Consider the following 14,457-nt stretch of genomic DNA (forward strand, 5'->3'; position numbering starts at 1 on the left):
TTCTATTTATTTTTTAGAGACAAGGTCTCACTAAGTTGCTGAGGCTGGTCTTGAACTTGCGATTCCATTGCCTCAGCCTCCTGAGTCACTGGGATTATAGGCATGGACCACTCTCCTTGGCTACAGTAGCATTTGCTTTTATTTATGTATTTGTTGGTACCAGGGATTGAACCCAGGGGTGCTTAACCGCTGAGCCACATCCCCAGCTCTTGGGGTCTTGCTGAGTTGCTGAGTCTTGCTAAATTGCTGAGATTGAGGCTGGCTTTGAACTTGCGATTCTCCTGCCTGCATGATCCACTGCACCCAGGAAAACATGGGGTTTCTATGACTCTGAGCCTCTATGTGATTATGGGTTTATATACATTACTATTCATTCTATCCTAAGCTCCTCTCACATCAGCCATCCAAATCTTATCCTAGTGTCAGGGCCCCAGCCTGGCCTGGTCTGGAAAAAACTCCCAATGATTGGGGTCCAGTTCCAGGACCTTACTGAGGGTGAACACATTGGGGGCACTGGGGATTGTAAGCATAGACCACTGTCCTTGGTTACAGTGGCACTTTCATTCATTCATTTATTGATTTGTTTTGGTACCAGCTCAGGGGTACTTAAACCACAGCCCTTTATTTATTTATTTATTTGTTTGTTTTGTGGTGCTGGGGATGGAACCCAGGGCCTTGTGCATGCAGGGCAAGCACTCTACCAACTGAGTTCTATCCCCAGCCCTCCCCAACCCTCCCCAGTCCTTTTTATGCTTTACTTTGAGACAAGGTCAAGAGCCTCAATAAATCGCCCGAGAATGACTTTGAACTTGTGATCCTCCTGCCTCAGACTCCTCAGCTGCTGGGATTACAGGTGTGCCCCACTGTGCCTGGCTACTGTAGCATTTTCAAGAATTCATCTAGACAGCTGGGTCCTGGGTCCTTTAGGAGGGTTGACCATTGTCCTGGAGCAAGATGACAGGACCAGAAGGAAGGTGGAACCCATGACAGTGAGAGAGAGGGACAACTCAGGAGGTGTCAGGGTGTTGGCTGCAGCTTCGTGAATTGAAGCCCTCCTGCTGTTGCAGAGCTCTGCAGAAGCTGGTGAATTCTGGAGTGGGTGCTGGTGTTACTGTGCCTCTCCTCGCTGCTGCCTGAAGGCTTTGCTCAAACCATCTCTCCCGGTGGCCCTCACCCCTGTTACACCGAGCCCCACCGCAGGCCTCATTCGGCCCCACTGTCCCTGTGCAGCTGCTCCTGAGGGACATGAAGATCCCAGAGACAATCGGCCACTTGTCCACCAAATGGGCAAGGGCCTGAGGATTGGTTGAGAGGGAGGTGGTGAAGGGAGGAGGAGGAGGAGGGTGCCAAGGGCAAGAAGGAACTGGGATTCCTGGAATTTCTGCCTCCTAAGCCAACATCCAGGAGGGAGCTGAGCCATAAACAACTTGAGCACACACAGGACTTTGGCCCTAGCATCCTAGGACATGTGTTCTGGGTCCTGGGGTGTTCCAGAAGCACTGTTACTTGTTTTTAATGTTTAAAGGGCCTTCGGATTCTTTTCTTTTCTTTTTTATACTGGAGACTGAACCCAGCCAGGAACGCTTAACCACAGAGCCACATCCCCAAGCCTTTTTTTATATTTTGTTTAGAGACAGGCTTTCACGGAGTTACTTAGGGTTGTACTAAGTTCCTGGCTAAGGCTGACTTTGAACTCACGATCCTCCTGCCTGCATGATCCACTGCACCCAACAAGATGTTGGTTTTCTGTGGACTCTGAGCGTCTACGTGATTATGGGTTTGTATACATTACTATTCATACTATCTAAGCTCCTCTCACATCCATCCAAATCTTATCCTAGTGCCAGGGTCCCAGTCTGGCCTGGTTTGGAAAAAAAACTCCCAGTGATTGGGGTCCAGTTCAAGGACCTTACTGAGGGTGAACACGTTGGGGGCACTGGTCCAGCCCCTTCTGGCTCACCATCTTATTATCTAGGTAAGGAAGGGACCGGCTGTAAGCAACCCCAAGACAGGAGACAGAAGTCATCCTTACTGGGCGCTTCTGCATGCCAGACACAGTGGTTGATAACATTCCTGCATTTAACCCCACCTTGATCCCCTGAGGGGGACCTCGGAGTTATCCCCATTTCACATATAATGAAACTGAGGCCCAGGGAGGGCAAATAACTCAGCCTATATGGTGCCCAGGGAAATCAGGATTGGGGTCTGAGAAGACAGGTCTCCCTGCAAGCTCCCAACCCAGTACCCCTCCTCAGCCAGACTTGATTCACTTGCTGGGTCTCTGCGGAGTCTACTCTGCTGCTAACCACAAACCCTAATGCACAGGAAAGCCCTCAGGAGGTGGTCTTTCTTTGCCAGAAGTGGCTTCCTCCGTAGGAAGCTCCCTTTCAGGGGGTGGAGAAGGGTCAGTGCTGGGGATGGTGGAGAGAAAAGGCCTGGACTCTTCTGCCCTTCTTCTACCAGCAAATCCTTCCTAGACAGAAGATGCGGTACCCATCTGTTTTAGTCAGCTTTTTCACGGTTGTGACCAAAAGACCTGCAAGGACAATTTTAGAGGAGGAAAAGTGTATTTGGTACTCAGGGTTTCAGGTACTCCATTCATTGGGGCAGGAGAGGAAGCAGATCAGGTGGAGGAGCATGGCGGAAGAAAGTGGCTCAGAACATCACACTAGGAAGCAGAGAGAGAGCTGCGCTGGCTGAGAACAAAATAGGTACCCCAAAAGCATGCCACACCCCCATGACCAACCTCCTCCAGCCACACTCTACCTGCTTAATCCCTTTTAGGAGGTTAACAGTGATTCGGTTCAGGCTCTCACAACCAGTCATTGCACCTCTAGATCCTTTTGCATTGACTCACACATGAGCTTTTGGGGACACCTCATATGTAAATCATTGAGCATCCAACCTGCCCCCTCTTCTCCTCTTGGTGCCAGAAAGCCATGGTGTCAACAGACTAAGGTCCTGGAGTGACCATCAGTGGCCTTCAACATCCCCAGAAGAGGGATGAGGCAGACTTTACAGGGTTCCGAAGGGCCCTGAAGGAATCTTGCCAAAAATTGAACTTGAGTCTGATCAATCTTCAAGATCCTACAACCAATTTCCAGGAGATACCGGGGGGGGGGGGGGGGGGGGGGGGGGGGCCGACAAAAGAATATGCTAAACTAAACTATCCCAGCAGCTGAGGAGATGGGAGGATGGCGTTCAAAGTCAGTTTCTTTTCTTTTCCTGTCTCTCTTCCCCTCCTTAACCTCACTCCCTAACTTGCTGACTGGGGAGGCTGAGGCAGGAGGATTACAAGTTCAAAGCCAGCCTGGGCAGTTTAGCAAGACCCTCAGCAATTTAGTGAGACTCTGTCTTGAAAATAAAAAGGGCTGGGATGTGGCTCAGTGGTAAACTGCTCCCAGATTTGTAACTGTGTCCACTTTATGCTTTGAATATAACCCTTGCTGCTCTGCCACTGCAACTGATTTTTAAAATAGACATGTTTCTTTATCTTGCTGTCTCCCAGCTCCTCCCCAATCTCCCCCCCCTTCTTCTCAGAGGAGATGGAATTACCCTTCTTCCCCCCACCCTAGGCAGATTTATTTGTCCTTGAGTATACACCTACCTAAGAAGGAAGTAATCCAAGACTTTGGGGATAGCAGGAGAAGATCTCAGAAAAGACCATCTCTCAAATTAACAAGTGAATTACAACTCAGCTGGAGAACTCTGACTGTAGCCTTTGGATCAATCTTTAAAAGCCCCCTGTTCCTGCTAAAGGGCAGAATCACAGCCTCTGGGACAGGAGTCCCCTGTGTTTCTCCTTTGCTAGCAAGGCAATAAACCTTCTTTTTCCTTTTTCTCAAAATCATGTCCTCTTTCTTTGATTGGCATCGGGGACAGGGAACAAGCTTTTGGCAACAGGTTCAGTTCCTAACACTCCCGCAAGTGTGTATTTTCTAGTGTTCTTTCAATGAACATCTGCTGCTTGTGCATTTATAATATTAAAAAAAAAAAAAAACACTGCAGAGAAGCATTTCTTCCTGATGGATACTGAAAGAAAGGCCCTACGGACTGAAAGCCCTTTGAAGCAAGGCTGGGGTCTGTCTTGCTCTCTGTAGTATCCCTAGTAATGGGCACACTCTAGAGGCTCAATAAATATTTGTTGACTGGTGATCCCAGGATCTGGTTTTGGAGGGGGTAGGGATGGCAGGGACAGGAGGAAGGAGGCTGAGCGTGTGTGTGTGTGTGTGTGTGTGTGTGTGTGTGTGTGTGTGTCAGAGGCAAGGGTGCTAACGTCCTCTGGGGTGGGTAGTATTCTCAGGACACTGAGGGAAATGATTCATTCTAGCAGAGCATCTAGCCAGATTGCTAAATAGGGAGAGGAGGCAGGGGCGGGGCAAAGGTAATGAGCTAGATGGGGGCTTTTTAAGTGTAAAGTGCTCTTGAGAGAAGCAGCCCCTGAGGGCAGTGGGGATAAAGAAACCGGGAATTCAGGAATCTAAAAGGGCAGATTTGGGGGAAGGGTCAACCCTGTGGCCACTGTCTTTCCAGAAGGATCGACTTGCTCCACTCCGGCTCCAGGCTGGAGAATCAAGGTGCTGCTGCCAGGGCTCTTAGGAGCTCTGGAGTGGAAGACAAAGGTCCCCAAGAGGAGGATGCGAATGAATCCCAGGGGTGAGACAGGAACTTGGAGAGCATGACCCTACCGTCTGGACAGGAGGGCTGGAACCAAAGCAGCCACCCCTTACAGGTACTGCGTCAGAGTGCAAGCTGACGTTTAAGAAAACAAACACGGAGGAACCCGTAGAGAGGCCGATGGAGCCTAGAACCAGGCCTTTATTCCTGGTGAGAATCTCCGGCTTGCAGGGAGCTCATGCCCAGGCTGGACCCACTTCTCATTCCAGGGGCGTCCTCGCTTCAAAACAGCGAATGAGTCACTGGCAAGAAAAGATTGGATTAACAAAGATTCAGTCAGGCTACAGCTGTGGTCAAGATGCAGGCAGTGCCCACAGGGCAAGCCGTGCACCCCACTCAGCCTTGCTGTCTGCCACTGCACCCCACATCTCACCATTTGGGGCCTGCTTTGGGGGGAAGATATGGCTGCCTGTGTGACCCTTCCAAGGTGGCACATCCCAGTGGCTCTCAACTCCTGACGAATGCATTTTTCAGTTCACTTTTCTCTTTGAGGATGGGCTGGGACCAGGACCCTGAGAGGAAACAGGTTTTAATTGGAAAAGGGAAGAACAGAGGGGAGTTCTGGGTTTGGGGTGACCTGGGGGTGGGGTGCATCTTGGAAGCTGTGGGCCTGGGGTGGAGATGATGTAGGGATCTGGAGTCTGCGTGAGGGGGCTGTCCTGAACCAGTTGTGTGGAGAACAGACACTCAGGGAGCCCCTCTGGGCAGATGCCAGAAGAAGCTCACGTTCTCCTGAGTTTAGGATAGAAGAAATAAACATGAGGTTAAAAGGAGACAGAAGGAGGGACAAGGAGGGACAAGGAAAAAGGTTGTTTTGTTTTGTTTTGTTTTGTTTTTTGGTGGTGGTACTGTACTGGGGATTGGACCCAGGGCACCCTGCCACTGAGCTATATCCTCAGTCCTATTTATTTATTTAAGGTACCAGGGATTGAACTCAGGGGTACTCGACCACTGAGCCACATCCCCATCCCTGTTTTGTATTTTATTTACAGACAGGTCTCACTGTGCTTAATGCCTGGCTGTTGCTGAGGCTGGCTTTGAACTCCCGATCCTCCTGTCTCCTCCTCTCAGGAGTGCTTGAGCACTCAGCCACATCCCCAACCCTTTTAATTTTAAGACAGGGCCTCACTGGCTTTGAACTCTGGATCCTCCTGTCTCTACCTCCTGAGCTGCGGGGATTCCAGGTGTGTGCCACATCGCCATGCTAAATGTATAATTTCAATCTGAAGTTCTGTATGCCTTTCTAAACCTGTCACTTCCAAATTACTTCTTTTCCTGTCACTCCTAAATTTCTTGAAAATCTATAACTTAGAATTTCTGTATATTCACCCACTATTAAAAATTACCTGGTGTACTGTTTAATCAGCCTACCAATAAATAGGTTAAGCAAAGGGAGAGATTTTAAGAAACTTATAGTTAGGGGATTTTTCTGGCATTATCTGTTGATCAGATAAGGGAGACCATGTCAGCAGAAGGATCCTGAGAATGACCAGACCACCAGAAACTGTTCTGGGAGAACCAGACGGTCATCATCCCCACATACCTTTCCATACCCACCCTTCACCAAGTTGCCTTTAAAAGAAGAACCAGAGAATCCCGCAAACCATCTCCCACTCTTGAAGTGGCCCGTAAATTCCTCTGAATGTGTGTTCCTTGTTTTCCTAAATAAATTCCAGTGCCTGATTGACACGACCTTAAGTTCATTGTTGTGGCATTTGTCAAGGACCCACTTGTCCTGAGTCAAGGTTCCCATCCCCAGAGCTCTTTGAACCTCTGCCAGTGACACTCTCTTGCCCTGTGTGCCTCCAGGGACTGTCCTCAGGGGCATCTACGCATTCTTCACAGTCATTCGCTGGTTCTTCAACAGTATGGAAAACCCCCTCTAGGCAGGGGCCTTTCTTTATTCTTCTGTATCTATCGGACCTTGTGACACCACGTGGGTTGTGACACCACGTGGGGCATCTAACCGGCCATCTACCTGATTAAATAAGACACATTCATCTACAGTTCTGGGGAAAAAAAAAAAAAAAAAAAACAACCAGCTAGAAGCCAAGGGTATCAGTCTGTTCTCTGTCACAAAATACCTGAAGCTGGGAAATTTATAAAGAGAAGAGTTTTATTTAGCTCATAATTTTAGAGGCTGAAAATCCAAGATCAGGCAACCCTCTTGGCTGGGCCAAAATATGGTAGATGGCATCATGGCTAGTCATGGGCAAGAGGTGGAGATTACATGGCAAGATGGGAAGCCAGAGAGTAAGGAGGAGCCACGGTGCGTTTTATAACAATTCACTCAGGAGAACTCACTCACTCTGCAGGACAGGGTTAATACCTTCTAAGGGCTGGGGCCCCCAAAGTCCTAATCACCTTCCACTAGGCTCCACCTCTTAAAGGGCCCACCACCTCTCACATGACCACACTGCTGACCAAGCTTCCAACAAACTTTTGGGCATAAACCATATCCAGATCACATTACCAAACATTGCCCAGGCACACCAATCAACTTCAATAGGTTTAACAAACAGCTATGTCCTCTGCAAATCACAAAGAGCTCTGAAAATAGCGGCAGTCTCTACAAACCCCTATAGGCTCTGCAAACACCTGGTAGTTCTGTAAACAGCTGATCGTTTAAAACAATTAAATTTTAAATTGTAGTTTCAAAACTTTAAGACAATTATAAACTTGAGTTTCTGCAAGTAGGGCTGGTCTCTGCAAACAAACGGTGGGATCTGTGAACAGCTGTAAATGTTACATAAAAGTGACAGGCTCTGTGAATCCCTGTAATCTGTAAACAACTTCAGGTTCTGCAAACAGCCAGAGGCTCTGCCAACATCTGATCGATAAAAATCTGATGCTACAGCAACAAACGCAAACCCAAGAAAACTATCAAAACTTTTGAAAGGGATCTATTTATCTATTCTTTCCAAAAGGGGAAAAAAAAAAAATCTTAGGATAAAGATGGGAAGGGATACGAGAAAGATAAATACCTTTGATAAGCAAAGAAGGTTAGCAGAGTGTGGTGGTATACACTTGTAATCCCAACTATTTGGGAAGATGAGGTAAAATGATTACAAGTTCAAGGTCAGCCTGGGCAATTTTGCAAGATTCTGTCTCAAGCTGGGCATGGCTCAGAAGGCTGAGACAGGAAGATTTCGAGTTCAAAGCCAGTCTCAGTATAATCGAGGCGCTAAGCAACTCAGCAAGACTCTGTCTCTACATAAAATACAAAACAGGAATGGGAATGTAACTCAGTGGTAGAGCACTTGATTAGCATGCACAAGGCCCTAGATTCGATCCCCAGTAAAGCAAAAACAAACTTTAGGGGCTCTGTTAGGTTGGAAAAGGGTCAAATCAATTCAACAAACACTGATGGAGCCATTTGTGTGTGCTAAGCATGGTGCCAGGCACAACGGCAGATGCGGAGAGCCATGTACCCTCATAGCTTATGGAAATCCAGACAGCCCTGGGCCCCTTCAGATAGCCATTGTGAATACCTGCACACAACTCAGATTTATCTCCTGAGTCACAATTACTGTGTACGTGGCCAATGCTCCTGGTTACCTGGAACAATAAAACCTATCATAATCCACCTGATACTGTATCTAAGGGCGATTAACACGTCTGTTGAAGGCTGCTGGCATCGGGCCTGGGACAGTCTTCTCTGTGGGGACAAAGGCACTCTAAGTGCAAACAGGACTGGGAACAGGACTCCCGCATGGCACTGCACCCTCACATGATCCCCATGTGTCCTGGCGTGTCCTTGAGGGCCTGAAAAGAATGATAGCAATGCTGAAGCATTTGATCAATCAAAGCTTCCTGCAGAAGCAGGTGAACAGTGGACACAGACGCCTGCTGAGCTGGGGGGAAGGTGGCTGCCGAGTGGAGAGGGAAGCGGCAGTCCTGGGGGACTTTGAGGCCAATGCACAGACACATTCCAGCTGTGTGGCCTCAGGAAGATGGTTTCACCTCCTGAGCTTCAATGGATAGTAAATTTCCTCCTTTTATTTTATAAGATTAGAGCTCATACTTTTCTTTTTTCTTTTCTGTTGCAGTGGTAGGAATGGATCCCAGAGTCTTGGCATGCTAGGCACGTGCTCTACCACTGAGCCACACCCCCATCCCAGACTTACACTCCTGACCTCATCTTAACTTGATGATCTGTAAAGACTTTATTTCCAAATAAGGTCACACATTCTGACGTACCAGGAGTTAGGACATCTTTGGGGGGGGGGTACCTCCTTCATAGAGCCCTTGTGAGGGTTAAATGAGATCATACAAAGTGTTCAGAACAGTGATGGCACATAGTAGCTCCATCTAAGTTGGTTAGATGACAATGAAGATGCTGGTGGCAGTGGTGGGACAATGGGGATGATGATGCCAACAGTCATCCATGATGCTGATGACAGTGCTGCTACTGATGGAGATTATATTAATTTCCTAGAACTTCCTTAAAGTGCCACACACTAGGCGGCTTCAACAACAGAAATGTATCACCTCACAGTGATGGAGGCTAAGGGTCCAAGCTCAAGGTTTGGCAAGGTTGGTTTGGTTTAAGAGTTGTGAGGGACAATCTGTTCCATGCCTGTCTCTCTTGCAGCACTGCGGATGGCATAGGATAGAGGCTTAGACATGTCTGTTAAATTAACCAAGGGAGTTAACAAGAAAAGGGGTGAGATGGAAGGGTCTGTGAGCAGGTAATACTCATAGCCTTCCTGTCCCTTGCCTCTGTGTGCCTGGTAGCAGCTTCTATACCACCTTAGGATTTGGGGGAAAAAGTGTCTGTTCTTCAGGCGCAGTGGTGCACGCCTGTAATCCCAGCAGCTCAGGAGGCTGAGGCAGAAGCCAAGTTCAAAGTCAGCCTCCATAACATAGAGAGGCCCTAAGCAACTCAGCAAGACCCTGTATCTAAATAAAATTTTCAAAAGGCCTGGGAATATGGCTCAGTGGTTAAGCGCCTCTGGGTTCAATCCCTAGTACAAAGAAAAAAAAAGAAAGTGCCTGTTTATTGCCCAGTGTGTGACCTTGCCCTTTTTAGGCGCAGAGTAAATACCTAGAGCATTGAATTCCAGTGGACCCCATTCAGCCATGACTGGGTGGCTGTGGGCTCTGGGTTTCCAATTCTCTGTTCTGGGTCATCCCCTCCAAATTCAAGACCGAGGTCCACCTAGTGTGGGAACATTCAGCTGGGAAAGCAGGAAACAAGTGGTTTCAGCGGGGAGCACTGTGTCGCTATTCTCAAGGCTCTGAGCAAGCAAGGCACGAGCCCTGTTGTTTCACAGGTCTCTGTATAAACAGATGGCAGGACAGTTGTGAGGGATGATAAGGCGTGAAGAGTCATAATAACTCCAGGCTCAGCCCTTCTCTCAGCTGAGCTGCGCTTGGTGTTTGCTCAGGTGCTGCTCTTGAGAGTCCAGATTGCATCTCTTGTTGCGCTGGAGGGGGAGGATAAAGTGGGGGGTGGAAAACAAATAAGCGCAGGTCCATGGCAACAGGGCCATCCCCTGCAAGCACACCCCCTGGAGCAATCTCAACAAACTGTAACAGCAGTACCCTCCTTGCCTCTGTGCAGTTTGCAGAGCACTTGGGTGCATTTCTTTATTTTTTTTTCCTGCAGTACTGGGGAGATCCCCGGGGCCTCATGCATGCTCTGTGAGTGCTCTACTGCAGAGCCACACCCCCAGCCCTTTTTATTTATATTTTTTTGAGACAGAGTCTTGCTAAATTGCCCTTGCTGGCCTCAAATTTGTGATCCTCCCAGCCTCCCAAGTAGCTGGGATTCAGGAGTGTGCCACTGTGCCTGCCTCTTTATTAGTTTCAGAAAGAATTTTGAAATCACTTCAAACTTACAGAAACATTGCAAAAAAAAAAAAAAAAAAAAAAAAAAAAAAAAACCAAAAAAACAAAAACAAAAAAACAGTACAAGGAGCTCCCTTATCCCCTTTATCCAGATTCTTCAGTATTTCACCACATTGGCTTCATCACCCTCTCCTTTTAGACACATTCATTAATCTTTTTCTGAATTTGAGAGATGCAGACACGATGCTCCCATCAATAGAAGAAGAATGTGTACAAATCACTCAACCGCTCTCCACATTAGGTAACTGACATTGTTACATGACTACGGCTGACAAGGCAGAAACCCTGTTTAAGGGTGGCCTTCTGTCCCGACAATGTCTTTTATGTGTGTGTGTGTATGTGGCTTGGTCATAGTGGGAGTGTGTCCCTAAGGGTTCCTGTGTTCAAACCTAATCTTTATTATGAGGCATAAAGAGTGTGGAAATTAATCAGACTAGGATGGTTAGAGGTGGGGCTTTAGAAGGAGATTAGGAACAGATAAGGTCATCAGGGTGGGGCCCCCATGATGGAATGCAGGTGGCTTTATAAGAAGATAGAGGACAGAGGATACGGACAGGTGCACATTCCCTGTTTGACACCATGTGACACCCCCGGCGTAGTCTTGGGACCCTGTCAACTATCACCAGGTGTGGCCCCTGGCTCTTGGGCCAGAAGTAAGCCTAAATCTTCCTTCCTTCCTTCCTTCCTTCCTTCCTTCCTTCCTTCCTTCCTTCCTTCCTTCCTTCTTTCTTTCTTTCTTTATTTTGGCATCAGAGATTGAATCCAGGGGCACTTACCCATTGAGCCACATCCCCAGCCCCTTTTTATTTTTTTATTTTGAGTCAGAGTATCACTAAGTTGCTTAGGGCCTTGGTAAGTTGCTGAGGCTGGCTTTGAACTGGGGATCCTCCTGGCTCAGCTTCCCAAATTGCTGGGATTACAGGTGTGTACCACTGCCTCCATTTTTATTTTTTGAGATAAGGGTTTCACTGTGTTCCCCAGACTGGCCACAAGCCCCTGGGCTCAAGTGATTCTCCCTGTTCAGCCTCCCAAGTAGCTAGGACTACAGGTGCATGCCACCTTACTCAGCTCTTTTTTTTTTTCTTTAGAAATATCAAGACTCAGGTATTTTATTGTTGTAATGACAATATATTTTGTTGTAGTGAGTGGTCCAAGGTGAATCCAAGACATGCGTTGCATTCAGTTGTCATGTCTCCACAGTCTCATTCTGTCTAGAATAGTTCCGCAGTCTTTTCCTGCCTTTTGTACCCTTAGCAATCGTAAGGACTTCAGGACTTTTATCTTGTAGGATGACTCTCGGCTTGGGCTCAGCTGATGTTTTCTTGTGACCAGGCCCAGGCTGGGATCACAGGCGTGTGTCACCACACCTGGTTTGTGCACGTATTCTTGATAGTAAATATCACAATTGATACTAGGTTCCAGCCCTTGGTCAGGGTGGTGTCTGCCAGGCTACTGTGAAGTCACCGTTTCCTCTTTGTAACTAATAATATTTTCTGGGGAGATATTATGAGATTGTGCCAACACACCAACATCATGCTCCTCATCTAATCTCTGCCCACCAGCTTTCACATCTGTTCACAGCTCCTGCCTGAGTCAAACTCCATCGATTTGCTGGTAGCCAATGATGGTTTTTAAAATTTTTTTGGTACTGAGGATCGAATTCAGGGGAGCTCAACCACTGAGCCACATCCTCAGCTCTTCTTAATATTTTATTTAGCGACAGGATCTCACTGAGTTGCTTAGCACCTCCTCGTTTTGGCTGAGGCTGGCTTTGAACTTGTGATCCTCTTGCCTCAGCCTCCCGAGTTGCTGGGATTACAAGCGTGCGCCACCACACCCAGCAATGATGATTTGTATATATTCATCTTTCTTTCTTTCTTTCTTTCTTCCTTTCTTTCTTTCTTTCTTTCTTTCTTTCTTTCTTTCTTTCTTTCTTTCTTTCTTTCTTTCTCTCTCCCTCTCTCTCTCTCTCTCTCTCTCTCTCTGTCTCTCTCTCTCTCTTTCTTTCCTTCCTTTCTTTTTCTTTTACTTTTTTTTCTTTCTTCTTCTTTTTTTCCCCCAGTATTAATGATTGAACCCAGGGGCATTCTGCTGAGCTATGTTCCCAGCCGTTTTTATTTTATTTTGAGACATGGCCTCACTATATTGCTGAGGCTGGCCTCAAACCTGTAATCCTGTCTTGGCCCTGAGCAGCTGGGATTATAGACAAGTGCCACCAGGCCCAGTCTGTCTCCATTATTGCTTCTGCCATTTATTAGTTGATGTTTTACTATAAGGAAAACCTTCTTTCCATCACCCCCATTTATTTGTTTACATCAGAATTAATTACTGTATTCTTATTTAATTGATAGAACTCCATTAATATGGGCTGGGGACTTGGCTCAGTTGGTGGAGTGCTTGCCTCACATGCACAAGGCTCTGGGTTCAAACAACAACAACAAAAAAACCCCACCACCTCAACTTTTGAAATACATTAATATTATCCAATGTGATGTTCAAATTGTTCCAAACTGGGTCAGAGAGACACCCTTAAGCTGGATCCTTGTGTCCTTTGACATGCCCCATCATTTGAGTATTTCCTTACCTTCTGGCATGGTAATATGTCCCATTTGTACTTGTTCTGCCTCAGTACTGGAGTAGGGAGGCAGCCTGGTTCTTTTTAGTGGAGGATGGTATTTAGAAACCAAGATCTGGGAGCTCAGTGGGCATGCATATAGGTGCTCTCAAAAGCTAGAGCAAGGGCTGGGGATGTGGCTCAAGCGGTAGCACGCTCGCCTGGCATGCGTGCGGCCCTGATTCGATCCTCAGCACCACATACCAACAAAGATGTTGTGTCTGCTGATAACGAAAAAAAAAAAAAAAAAGCTAGAGCAAGGGCATGTATAATTATTTCTTAGTATTTTTTTTAGAGAGAGAGAGAATTTTAATATTTATTTTTTAGTTCTCGGTGGACACAACATCTTTGTTGGTATGTGGTGCTGAGGATCGAACCCGGGCCGCACACATGTCAGGCGAGCGCGCTACCGCTTGAGCCACATCCCCAGCCCCTACAGTGGTTATGTTTTATAGAGTTGCCGGCAATACTGAATTAGTGAAACTAAACCATGACTGGTAGGGGAAATACAGGATTAGGTTCCCATGAGCCAGTGGTCACAATATTTTCCTCAAATGGTCAATACATAACCTCATATGTGTGTTTCTGCATAAAGACACTTTATCATCTAATATACATTGTTGATTCCTGACTGAGCTCAATAGGTTTACATCTTGGTGAGTGTAAAACCAACCAGGATACAAAGGAATGGAGAAAGAGTTATTATTTGCAGCTGTAGGAAGAGCACAGAGGTGATTGAAAGCCATGTTCTCCCTGGGGAAATGGGGGTTTTATTTGGGGAGTCTATACATATTCATACAGGAAAGCACACTCCAAGGTAGGCACATGTGCACGCTTGGATTAAGGTCATAGTTCAAAATGGAATGATGGCAGACACATTCTGGCCACACTCAGCTTGACGTCATAGAGCACACATTCAAAAAGGAAAGATAGTGGACAGAACACCTCTGGGCATGCTCATCTCAGTATCACAATAAGTCAAGTTTATGTGCCTGATGAATGCGTCAGAGGGGCTCGGTGACCTTGGATGGTTCTTCAAAAAGTTTTAGCTGAAACAAAAAGAAAGGACACTTTGAAGATGTATTAACGTTGGATTTTGTCCCAAGGTGCCGGCTCACTTAGTGGCTCACAGATGGTTAACGCTGGCCCAGTACTGTGATCATCCTGAACGAAGCTAGTCTAACGCGCCTGTTTTCATTATGGGGCATGTCACAGCCTTCTTATGCTTAAGAACACTAGATGGCTCTTCTGCAGCGCACTTGAGGTCTATTTTAATCAGCAAAATCACCAACCAAAAGCACAAAAGTGCCAGA

This window comes from Spermophilus citellus (genome assembly GCF_964194105.1).
Source record: "Spermophilus citellus genome assembly, chromosome: 5".
Classification (NCBI taxonomy): domain Eukaryota; kingdom Metazoa; phylum Chordata; class Mammalia; order Rodentia; family Sciuridae; genus Spermophilus; species Spermophilus citellus.